The 13,413-nt window shown below is 35.2% G+C and overlaps 1 pseudogene; it reads right to left on the reverse strand.

Annotated features, from left to right (window-relative positions):
• Positions 1–358: 358 nt before the first annotated feature.
• LOC133769232 (U6 spliceosomal RNA) lies at positions 359–459 on the reverse strand (annotated as a pseudogene).
• Between the last annotated feature and the right edge of the window lie 12,954 nt (positions 460–13,413).

Below are 13,413 nucleotides of genomic sequence, written 5' to 3' on the forward strand. Positions count from 1 at the left end.
AGAGAGAGAGAGAGAGAGAGAGAGAGAGAGAGAGAGAGAGAGTCCTTCCATCTGCTAGTTCATTCTCCAAATGCCAGTGACAGTTGGGGCTACACCAAGCCAAAGCCACAAATCAAGAGGCACAGGCACTTGGGCCATCATCCATTGCCTCCCCAGGCATGTTAGCAGCAAGATGCATTGGAAACAGAGTTGTGAGGACTGTGATATGGGATCCTGGCATTGTAAGCAGTGGCTTAACCTGCTATACCACAATATTGGCCCTGTCTATGCGTATTTTTCTTTGCTTTATGCACTATGATTAAAAAAAATCCTGAACCTGTTTCACAGTCAAAAGATGTGTAAAATTTAGTCTTCCTTTTTAAATATGTAACGTTTCACAAATGTGTGTGTCATCCTTGCACAGGGGCTATGCTAATCTCTATATTGTTCCAGTTTTAGTAGAGTTAGTATATGTGCTGCCGCAGCGAGCACAACTTAGTCTTTACTTAACTGGTGTCCTATAGTAACCATTCCCTTTTTTAATGCTCATTTTAAAATACAGAATAGTATATATGGTGCTCTAATTTTTTAATTGCTTTTATATGGCAGATTATCAGAAGTGGAAATTGTCAGCCCAAGTATACAAACTTGAGAACTTCTTGGAGCTTGTTTAGAGGCTAGTTTTATCTGTATTGTGTTATATTACCTTGAACAAATAACATTATGATGGAACAGTAAAATATGCCACATTTGTGATAACAAAAGATATATACTTATATCTGCTCTGAAAAGATGACATAAAATAAACAAGCATCTCCTGTTACCAAGGGAGGACTTCTCACAAAAGATTTATTTACTTATTTTTTATTTATTTAAAAGGTATATTGAGAGAGAGAGAGAGAAATAAAACACTCCCATTCATTGGTCCACTCCCTCAGTGTCTACAATAGCTGGGGCTTAGCTAAAGCTGAAGTGGGGCTGGAGTCAGGAGATTGAAACTCAATTTCAGTCTCCCACATGGGTGGCAGGTACTTAATTACCTGTCTCCCATGATCTTCATTAGTGAGTAGCTAGAGTAAGGAGACAGAGCCAGGAGTTGAATCCAGGCACTGAAGTCTAGACTTGGCTTCTTAGTTTCTAGGTCAAACATCTGATACTAAACTTATCGTGTAATTTAATTTTCCCATGAAGCTTGTGAAATCCCCTTGAACTGATTGCTTCCAAGGAGAAAGTGCAGCATGGGCATGGTGTTGTATCTAAGTAAATAGTTAGAACTTATGCAATTGGGACACTGATTAGTTTTTTAAAGGTCCACGGAAGTGGAAAGGTTTGCCCTTTATCAGCTGTTATCAGAAAGAGGAGGCAAGCTATGATAGGGCCCATCAATACATTTAATCTATAGTGAACGCTAGAATAAAAATGTGAATAGGTTTAAAAAGGAGCTACATTTTATTTAGTAATAGAGATGTTTGGTATCATGCATACTGCCCAGTGACCTTGTATGGAATGAGTGTTTTGTGAGATTATTGTTAAGATGAGCAAAGCTGGTTTAGTGGTGACCATCAGATAAATCAGTGATAACACTGAGGCTTAGCTCTGAGCATCATCTATATACACAGCTGACTATTTTCTTTCTCTTTCTCTGTTAAGTATTTAGCACTAAATAGAATAAAGAGGGAAAATGTTATACTTCTAATTTAACAAATATTTCATTTAAATTATTTGAAGGGCAGAAAAATACACAGAGACTCAGAGATACAGAAAAACAGAGAGAAATATTTCATGCCTTGGTTCCCTTTACAAATGCCTGCAACAACCAAGGCTAGGTCAGGCCATAGCCAAGTGCGTGGAACTCAATCTGTGTCTCCCACATAGTTGTCAGAGACTCAAGTGCTTGTGTCACCACCTGCTGCATCCCAGGGTGTGCATTATCTAGAATGAGGAGTAGGGCTGTGACTCCAACCTAGGTGCTCTGATATGATATGTGAGTGTCCCAAGTCCCATCTTAACTGCTTACCCAACCCTGTTGAGGCTTTAATAAAACCTCTTTTTAGAAAGAACAGGGAGTATTTGGTGCTAATGCATACTTTTGAGAAAATCCTACAGTTGTTAAGATTTTTCTCTACTTAAAATACTTAATATTTTTCTGAAGCCAATTGCAAGATTTCTACTTTAAAAAGTCATAAAAATGCATTGTGCTCTTGTATTAACTTTTGGTTACTTTAAAATTGTATTCCAATAATTCTTCAGCGTTTCACAAGTTCCTAAAGAATATACCCTGAAGACTCATCAGGAAATTGGGCCAACCTCCTTAAACTGATTTGTTGGTGTATTACCCTGCATGCAGAGGATTTATAGCAGGATGAAACAAAGCATGAACAAGGTAAAGATACACTGGAATTGAATTGAATAAGAGCAAAGAAGTCAGTGCCTGAGCGCATTCCTTAGGGAAATTATTATCAACTTGGACCTTTGGGAGCTATTATGAAAACCCCAGGAAATATCAAATGGATTTTAAAAACAGCTCATCTTGGGTTTCACAATATAGAGAATAGTTGTAAAGTGTTTTGTTCCTTCAATCCTTATTAGGAGAAGGCAGGATAAGAAATTTTGCCTGGTAAGCAAAAACTGAAGCCAATGTAATTCAATTAAATTGCCTTGTGATATATTTATGAGTGCTTTGACTTAAAAGCAATACTTTAGAAATGTTGGTTCTAGGAGGTGAGAGGCTGCAGCCATTTTTAATGGAGTAATCAGGTTTTCATTGCATCTTTAAATGTTTTGAGACTAGAGTTGTGATCTTAATTTTAAAACTGAAATATATTATTTAAATTATTACTAGGCTTCCACATGAGTCTAGGATAATATATATGGAGTTAAAACCAAATTCCACTAGCTTATAGATACAATATCTCTTTTCAAAACTGCATATTTACACAAAAATAAACTATCTCAAATTAATGACAAACTAACTCTTACTAAATTTTTGAAGTGTTGAATCTAAGGTAAATGTAACTTTAGACAAAAATATTGGTCTGGTAGTGTATTGAATTAGTGTTATTTACAATGACTATTACATTTATAAGATTTTGACAGTTTTTCCTCAAATTTAGAAGTTAGAAAAAATATACTGGTGTATTTTAACCAAAGGATTAATTTAAGGAATAATTTGAATCCTGACTTAACAGATGCTAAATTTATCAAGGTATATTTTTATTATTCAAATATCCATTATAAAAATTAAACATACCTGTTTTCAAAACTGGCCAAGCCCTTTACAGAATATTTTTTTCTGTTTCACAACAGATGCTTCCTTCATTGCAGCACTTGAACAAACCTCAATTTTCTTTGAAACTTACACTGTCTGACTTGGCTACTAAGCCGTCTGCTTAATTCTGATTTGTCATCATTTGTCCCCATCTACATAATGTCACTGGAAAGCTTCATGTAATAAAGATATTTAACCAGAACAAAGAGGATTTTCCTAGGTAGGCTCCCCAGAAAGTTTACTTAGAGATGTACCTTAGTGTGCAAGAAGTTTACTAAAAAATATTTATTTTTAAAATATATCACTTATTTTGTTAGTGTTTAGCTTTTAAATTTATTTTGAAAGGTGGAGAGAGAAAGATAGAGGGAAGTGAGTGAGATGGGATGGGAAGGGAGGGAAAGAAAAAGAGAGAGTGTGAGAGATAGAGAGAGAGAGAGAGAGAGAATCTTCCATCTGCTGGTTCACTCCCCAAATCTCTCAACAGCCATGGCAGATCCAGACCCAAGAAGAGCCAGGAACTCCAACTGTGTCTCCCAAATGGGTTACAGGGACCAGGAACCAGGAACTCCATTTAGGTCTACCGAATGGGTGAGAAGGACTTAAATATTTAAGCCATCACCTGCTACCTCCTGGATGTGCATTAGCAGGGATTTGGAATTGGAAACAGGGTCAAATTTCCTCCAATATGCGATGTAGGCATCCCAGCTGGTGTCTTAACTGCTGTGTCTAATGCCTGCTCCCTTTCGTAGGCAAGGGAAGTGACAGAAACAAGGTTGGAGAGAGTGAGAAATTGTATTTGGCAAGATCTCAATGTAGGCTGAGGCTAGAATATTCTGGGTTCTCTGTAGTGAGGAAGCCAGCCTTGGCACACGCAGGTTGGTCAGGCATGGGCCAGATTCCCTAATATGGGTGTGTGGCCTTGTGTAAGGAAGTGATCATGAGGTGCGGCAAACCACAAAGCTGACACCACGTCTAGCAGTTGGGGTAGAAAACTGTTAATCTTTGAAGTGAAACCTTAGTGGCATACCACAGTAACCATTCTTCATACTAGGTCTCCAAAGATAAAAAGCATTCTTTTATGAATGATCAAAATTGACTCACTAAAAGAAAACAAAAATGATTTTAAAAAACTAACTCTAATTTTGGTAATAAATAGAAACAGATATTTTCTTAACTTCCCTGTTTCCATATTTGTTTTCTGTATATTTTTACATGGGCACAGCAATAAATATAGCATTAAATTACCCCTAAGTAGGTGAATAAAGTAGGTATATAAATATATCCAGGGGAATCCATTTTCTCACTATATCAAACTGCTAGAAGATATAAGAAATGCAAATTATAGAAGACTATAGAAATGTAAAAAGTTAAGAAATACTTTTTGCAGATTTTTAAAAACCTTGGTAATAATGATAGGACATATAAGAAATAGCATAGGGAAACAAAGAATATTTTGAGTTATAAAATAATACAATTAATTTTGAACTGATGAATATTTCAACATTGTATAATGTAAAACAATTTCAATTAATATATAATCCTCAAACTGTATATGGCATATTATGTAATAGCTAGACACTGGTGGAAATTAATCTTAACTATTTCTTTATAAACATTTTAAAATATATTTTACATGAATTATTAATGTCTACATTTCTATCAGATAGATTTTCTTGATTGTAAAGTGAGGAGTCAGTAGCAGTCTCATAGGATTATTATGATGCTCAATTATAGAATACATATAAGCTCCTGAATGTTATGCCTGAAGCACTTTTACTATTTAATATGTGTTAATGTTTATTTTTGTTGTTAATGTATCACAGAATTACAAAAATAGTTAATATGTATTAAGGCATCCTGATTTTTTAATTTTTAAAATTAATATAAAGAGAACAGCTTTCATGCTTTCCTTGGGTACAGTTTCAAAGACAATCACACTTCCGTCCTTCCTCCCCCTTCAAAACCCTCCCTCCCTTCTCTTCCTTTCATCAGTTTTTTGCAAAGATACAATTTTAAACCACTTTATATTCAGAGGCTTAATTCACCACTAACCATAATATTTGACAACAGAATGTAGGAAAACCACAGTTCTACAGGCATATATGAAAGGGCTAAAAACCACAATCATATCACAAAATGTCCATTTCATCCCTATACATTTTGTGCATTCTATATTAATTGCCTGATACATTTGTTGGCAGTTTTCAAGTTCACATTGTCTAAGGTTAGAGCTCAAAAACACATTTTAAATGTTGCTATTGTGGTGAGCATTGTGGTACAGCTGCTTAAGCCACAGTTTAGTTGTCTACATTACATATGTGAATACTGGTTTGAATCCTGGCTACTCAGCGCTTCTGATTTAGCTTCCTGCTAAGCCTAGGAAGACAGAGGAAAATGGCCTAAGCACCTGGGGCCTCGCCATACATAGGGAAGACCGAAGTGGAGCTTCTGACACTTGGCTTTGGCCTGGCCTTGCCTTGGTTGTTGCAGGCATTTGGAGAGTGACCCAGAAGATAGAAATTCTCTCAGTCACTCTTTCTTCCAAATAAATAAATACATTTTTAAAATGTTTTATTTACTATTGTTTCTGGATATGGAAAACTTTTACAAAATGTGTTATTTTGGTTGTCACAATTCACTAATCAATCATATTCTACCTATGCCGTGTGCTGAGTTTTCTGCTGTAACCATATAGATTGATGCTTTTTTTCTCTCTCTAATTCATACATTGAAATGACCAAGATATTTGTTTTCTTAATAAAGTTATTGTTTATCCAATGCTATTTCAGAAGATGGGGGTGTTATTTTCTGACTGAGTATTAGACAAGGAAAGGAAAAATTGAGCCCATTCCTCCCTTGTCCATTTATTCTAGGGGAGCAGAGTAAGAACAGAGCCTAAGCAAAATAAATAAATTTTATAGCCAAAACTGGATGTTCAGGTCAAAGTGAGAATAGTCCTTAACTGTACCTCAGGGTCAGGAATTGTAAAACATCTGCATTTGCTCCCTACCTGACATTGTTTTACTCAACCTCTCTCTGTGAATTTCAACTATGTTGTGCCATAGCTGCCTAATGGAAGTCTTTATCCACTCATTTTAGTAGTTTTGTGTTAGACTGTGTGTTACTAGATTATTTAATTCAAGTAAGGACTTCTCTCCAGATTAGATATTCAAAGTGAAATATGAGTAGTCACCAATATCAGGAAACCAGCTGAATCACATACTTTGACTAAAATTTGTTTTGAATCCGAATAGGTCTGAGCCAGCCAATAACATCAGTATACACAGACTGTCTCTTACCAAGACTGAAGTGTTGTTAGATGCTCAAGACATTTTCTAAAGTAAATCAGAAATGTAAAATGTTCCCAGAGATTCATGAGAAGTGACTCTGGGGAGTAGAGGCAAGTGCTAGCTAAACATTTGTAGGATATAAACAATGTGGTGAGGGCTTATGTAGCTGTTCCGATTCTGGACAAGTAGTGAATAACTTTAATAGGTAGCAACTGAATGTTTAAGCAGAAAGTGAGCTCTCTCTTTCAAAATGTCAATGTGAGTCAGCAATGCAATTCTAATCCTTTATAATGCACCCACATCCACTTTGGAAAATAAGATAATAAAGATGTATTAAGAATAAAATGTCTGGCCGGCGCTGCAGCTCACTAGGCTAATCCTCCACCTGCGGCGCTGGCAACCCGGATTCTAGTCCTGGTTGGGGTACTGGATTCTGTCCCAGTTGCTCCTCTTCCAGTCCAGCTCTCTGCTGTGGCCCGGGAGTGCAGTGGAGGATGGCCCAAGTGCTTGGGCCCTGCACCCACATGGGAGACCAGGAGGAAGCACCTGGCTCCTGGCTTCGGATCGGCGCAGCGTGCCAGCTGTAGCAACCATTTGGGAAGTGAACCAAAGGAAGGAAGACCTTTCTCTCTGTCTCTCTCTCTCTCTCTCTCACTGTCTACCTCTGTCAAAAAAAAAAAAAGAATAGAATGTGTAACATATATGATGATTTGTAGATTGGTATTTCTGAATGTGAATAACCTAACCCATACATTACTGCCTGCTACATTGCTTGCACTGTTTATTCTTTATATTCTGTCCACCAGCATGATGTTCTGTCTAGTTTGCACTCACATTTAATAAAAGGATTTCTCATTATGTCTCAGAATTATCAAATATCTTCATGGAATATGAAATTAGTTTGGGGATTTAGAGTTAAATCTGTGGTTTTGACAATAGTATTGTATTTCTTAAGAAAAAAATGCAATGATACAATGTCTATGTGTTGAGATTGAGATAAATGATGAAGGAATTGTGACACAGGTTACTAAATAAGAGTTTCTTGATCAGAACCACTGTGTTTCTGTGACAATTGATCTGATGACCGAGATGGGTAATGAGGTAGGCAGCATACACAGCATGGGTATTCTGGACAAAAGGATCATTCACATCCTGGGAAGATCAGAATGTACCAGTGAGCTATTCAGATGGACATGCAATTTATAGTGAATGAATTATTTATTTCTGGAATTGTCAATATAATATATATATAACATATATGTGTGTATGTGTGTATATATATATGTATATATATACATATATACATATATATATATATATATATATAATCACAGTAGACTATGGATAACTGAAACCATGGAAAATGAGACCATGAGTGGTGGTGGATACTATACTAGTCTGATGAAAACAAAAAGGAAGTTCAAGATTCATATAAGAAAATTATTACCTAAAAGGGAACATATCCTACTTAAAGTTTTGTCCATAGCCCTTTGGTTTGCATTTCTCTCAACTCCTAAAATAGCTGCCATTCAATTATGTTATATTTATTTTAATTTAATTGTAGTTGTAATTTGAATAATGATTAGATAAATGTGAAGAAAAATGTGTGCTACAATAGATGCATATATTACAGGATGATTGAGTAAGACAAATTAAATCAGTCTTGCTAAGACATTCACATACTTACCATTTTTGTATTAAGGCCATTTAAAAATCTATTTTTTTAGTACTTCTGAAGTATACAATATGATATTGTTAACTATAGCCATTATGTTTTGCAGTAGATCTCTACAACTTATTCCTCCTCACTAAAACTTTATACTCTTGGACTAACAACGCTTTTCTCCTTATCCACATCTCCAATTTCCAGTCTCTGGTAACCATCATTCTACTTTCTATTTCTATGAGTATGACTTTTATAGAATCCATATATAAGTGAGATCATATGGTATTTGTCTTTCTGTGTCTGGCTCATTTCACTTAACATAAAGTATGTTCTTATATACTCAGTCCCACCATTTTTCTCTGCTTTGAGAAGAAAAGCTAGATAGATGGGTGCATGAGTAAAGAACTCAATTCTATGTTGATACACCTAAGAGGGCATTGTGGAGAGATGGGCTGAGGGATACTGTGCACGTTCTTCTTGAAGTCTGAAAAGGATAATCTCATGCTCAAAATAAGGTTTTGCTGGATTTTTTGGAAGGGGGTTATGAGTTAGTTGTTTGTATTATAAAAAGCTCATTTGCTTCTGTTTTCTAATGTTTTGGAGAACCATTAAAAATATTTATTTATTTATTTATTTATTTATTTATTTTGAGGTCAGAGTTACAGAGAGAGTGAAGGGGAAAAGAGAGAGAGAGATCTTCTATCTGCTGGTTCACTCCCCATATGGCTGCAATGGTCAGGGCAGGGCCAGGCCAAAGCCATGAGCCTTGAGCCTATTTCAGGTCTCCCACATGGGTGCAGGGGCCCAGGAACCTAGGCCATTCTCTGCTGTTTTCTTAGGCACTTTAGCAGGAAGTTAGATTGGAAGTATGAGAAGCCAGGTCTCAAATTGGTCCCCAGTGTCACAGGTGACAGCTGTGCCTTCTAGGCCATTGGAGAACTTTTTGTACAAATAACTAACCCTGTGTTCTCCCAAAAGCCATATTGCAGATAATAGTCCAAGATTATTTTATTCTTTTATTCAAAATGTTCAGGATACCATACATAGAAAATAAATAATTTCCAATGTTCTTGAGTAAGATAGATTGACTGCCATAAGGCATTAAAAAACAAACACTGTATTTGGAAAATGATGAAAATATGATGCCTTAGTAATCACAATTTTCTGTAAATTTTATCCTTTTTCCTTATTTGCTGCCTTTGTTTATATCTGCTTGAACAGTGAATTTATAATCAGGCTTTAGTCATTTTTGCCATGTGTGATACCTGTTTGCCAAACTCAGTCTCACAATGTTATGTTTAAGAGTGACAGTTTAAGAGTGATATTTAATTCAATTCTACTACTAAAACAATCTCTGGCTTTTTGCAAAATACTTCCACGGAGGATAGACTTCTGCAATATGCCAATCTTTTTGCTTCAATGCTGATATCCTGCCAATATGTCAAAGACAGAAATCTATTTTGTGAAAATAATTGATATTGAATGGGGTCAAATTGTTTATTTCATTCAAATATGATGCTAAATTAACTTGTTAATGTGTTCACAAGGCATAAACAAACATCTGAAATGCATTATTTATGTTGGCAAATTGATGTGTTGATGAATTTTACTCAACAGGGTTCCATCACACAAATCTCTTCAGGATGATTATCTGAGGCCCCTAATCTGTTTGCAACTGTTTCCAGAAGTGGCAATTATGCAGGTTAGAATTACTGAGTTCCTCAGTTCTAACCTTTGTGTTTAGCCATGTTTCCCTCCAAGGTACAAAGTATGTGCTTAAAGATTACTTTGAGTCCCACTCATAACAAAGAGTTTAAAAAAATAAGCTTCAACATATTTGAAAACATTAGACAAAAAAAATCGCTGGCCAAATTTTTAGTGCAAAGTACACACAAAAGAATACCATAAGAATTTGTTTCATTAAGTAAAATATAACTCTACAGACATACTTTGAAGTATTGTTCCAAAAACCAGCAAATATAAAACAAAGCTAGAAATAACCAGTAGTTGGAATCATTCATCGTTTTAATAATTCACACATCAAAAAATGCTTATCACACCACACTTAACTTGAATTGTTTTACTGGTATCTAACATCTCTTCATATAAGAGAAGACTTATTCCCATTTTCACTAGAGTTTCCACTGGGGTTAAACATGATTTTTCCATGTTAACAGTTCTTGTAGTATAGCCAAATATATGCTTAGAGAATTATTTATTCACTGTGATAGTTGGTATGAATAATACAGACGGAGGGAAAATTTAAGACACTGAAATTGGTCAGTGCCTTAAATGCTCAGTACTTTGCTGGAAAAAATCATGCAAATAAGAATGTTTAATAAGAGAAATAAAACCACATAGAAAATGAATCTCCTGGGTATTTCAACTGTAACCTTGGACAGGTTTAATATTTCAGCGACTACTATTGATTTTGCTATGTTGTTTCTCCCTGTTCCTACCAGTTGGTAGACTCCCTTAATCACATCTCAGTCTGATCTCATGATTTTTATTCATGTTTGGCTCTAATAGCTGTCAGATGTTATCCATCTCCTAGGTCAGGAGGAGGAAGGAGCATGGCCTCACTTCCTCTCTCTCTTCCAACCTGTGCTTGTTGCCAGGGCTTCTTCAGCCATGGGATATGGGAACATGGCAACTCACTTGTTCTGCTTTTCTTCAAATTTCCATAGCAAATCTATAAAATATTTCATTCTCTCTTACATCCAGAGGCAGATGAATCACATTAGGACAAGGTACATGATTTTAAAAGGCTGGCCTTGGAGACTTCACTCATTCACTTTGATCTCAACAAAGTGCTCAGTGTCTCCACCAGAGCCTTCATTCTCTGGCTAGTCCTTGAGATAAGCCTAGATGTCAATCAGTGCTCATATAATCTATACTTCATGGAGTCATATGTAGGAGAATTTATACTGAGAAGTGATTGTTCAAAAGTATAAAACTATATGGCAGCCAAATAAACACAGTGCATCTGGAAGCAATGTGAAAGAGAGAGCACTAAGTCAGAGAACATAGATTCATAGGTATTCACTCATTCTTCCAACCAAATCTTCATATTTATTGAGCTCAGATTGTCTGTAAGGCATTGTGATGGTAGCACTGAGTTTATAACACATAACTCTTTTCACCAACAAATGCCAAGTTCAGAAATACTGTTATTCTGGTATCAAAGTACAACCTGCTCACATGAAGTGAGAACAGAATAGGAACACAAAAAACCAGGATGGTTTTGTAAAAAGTTCACTTATCATCCTACCAAATTATAATGGTTTAAAAAAGTAACATATAACTATTCATTCTCTGAAGTATTTTCTTAAAATTAATATCATATATATATAAGTGAAAGCAAAGATGATGTGGACACTAATGTCCTACAAAAATGACTTTTGTGGTATCAGTTTATGAGATATTTAAGAAAATTTAGAATTAGTCTTGTATTAGACACAATTGTAAAATATTTTATTATGAATTACAACCTTTTTATAATTTATAAATAATAAAAAATGGGAATTGGCATTTAGCCTAGTGGTTAGGATGCCAAAAAAAGATATCCTATCACAACAAGTCAGAGTACCTGGCTTCCATACCTGGCTCTGGGTCCTGACTCCAACTTCCTGTTGATGCAGATCCTAGCAGTCAGCAGTGATTGCTTAGGTAGATGGATTATTTTCACTCAAAGGGAGATTCAGATTGAGTTCCCTGCTTCCAGCTATCACTGCAAGATTGTTACAGGTATTTGGTGGTGTCAGGGGTCAAATTAGGGTAGTAAACAAATGGTACACGGTAGCTCTGTCTCTTTCTCTCTTGTTTGTTTGCTTTTCAAGTTAATACATTATGCATTTTAATATATTTGATTTTATGAATTTTAATACTATATTAGGCAAAATATGAATAAACACATTGAATATTCCATATAATGTAGTTCTTTTCACAAATACATTATAAATAAAAAGTCCATTTTAAATGTGACATATAATGTCAAACAACATTAATGGTGATAATAAACCAAGGTAAAATAGAAACTCCTAAAAAGCAATCAGAGGAGGAAAAAGGCATCCTGGCTTCAAATAGGTAATACTTCAATAAGCAGTAAGATATGTTGCTTACTATTCAACAGAAATAATAAGACCCAGAAGAGAATGAAATACTAATGTAAAATGTAGAAGGGAAATAACCACCAACATATAATTCTCCATGAAATAACATCAAGTTAAAAAATGAAGCAAAATTAAGATATTTTCAGTTAACAAAAACTAGAAGATTAATGTAGTCACAGAAATTTTTATTGATTGATTTCTATTTCACTAAGACACAGGGAGACAGAGAGAGAGCTCCTAATCACTGGTCCACTCCCCAAATACCTACAATGGTAAGACTGAACCAACCTGAAGCTGGGAACTGGGAACTCAACCAGGTCTCACATAGCAGTGGCAGGGACTTTCCTACTCGAGTCATCACTTCCTGCCTTCCAGGGTGCACATTAGCAGGACGCTGGGATTAGGAGGAGAGCCAGGACTTGAACCAGGTACTCCAATATGGTACACAAGCATGCCAAGTGTTGTCCTGTTATGCTAAACACTTGTCCCCAGAAGAAATACAGTAAGTAAAAGTTACGGTGAAATTATTCAGGTGGAATAAAAGAATCTCAATGACAAATGCAGAAATGCAAGAAAAATTTGGGACAGAAGAAAGAGTACACATGTAGGTAAAAATAAATATAAATAAATATTTCTTCTAGAAAGTAATAATAGCAAATTATGCTATTTCAAAAATGTTTATAATCAAAATGCACAAAACAATAAAAATAAAGATAGGTATGATGTAAATGTAATTAAGGAATTTTAACTTTATACCATTACTAGAGAAAATTAACGTAACCCTTGTATTAAATTTTAATAAACCTGGGAGTGATATAATCCTTAGATAACTAACAAATTAATAAAGAGAAAATAGCATGGGAAAATTGAGTAATTCTAAAAGAGTCAAGAAAGAAGACACAATATTAATTTGTTCATGCATCAAAAAGTAATTAATGTCATGTAGGTCAAATAGAAAACAAATAGAAAAAAAATTTTAATCCATATGGTTCAGTAATCACCCTGTTGATTACTCTATTTAGAACTGTAGGGTTTTAAGACTAGATAAAACATGAAACTCACTTTAGGCTTGTTTTAAGAGATATATTAAAAACATAG

The sequence above is a fragment of the Lepus europaeus genome, chromosome 10 (genome assembly GCF_033115175.1).
Source record: "Lepus europaeus isolate LE1 chromosome 10, mLepTim1.pri, whole genome shotgun sequence".
NCBI lineage: Eukaryota > Metazoa > Chordata > Mammalia > Lagomorpha > Leporidae > Lepus > Lepus europaeus.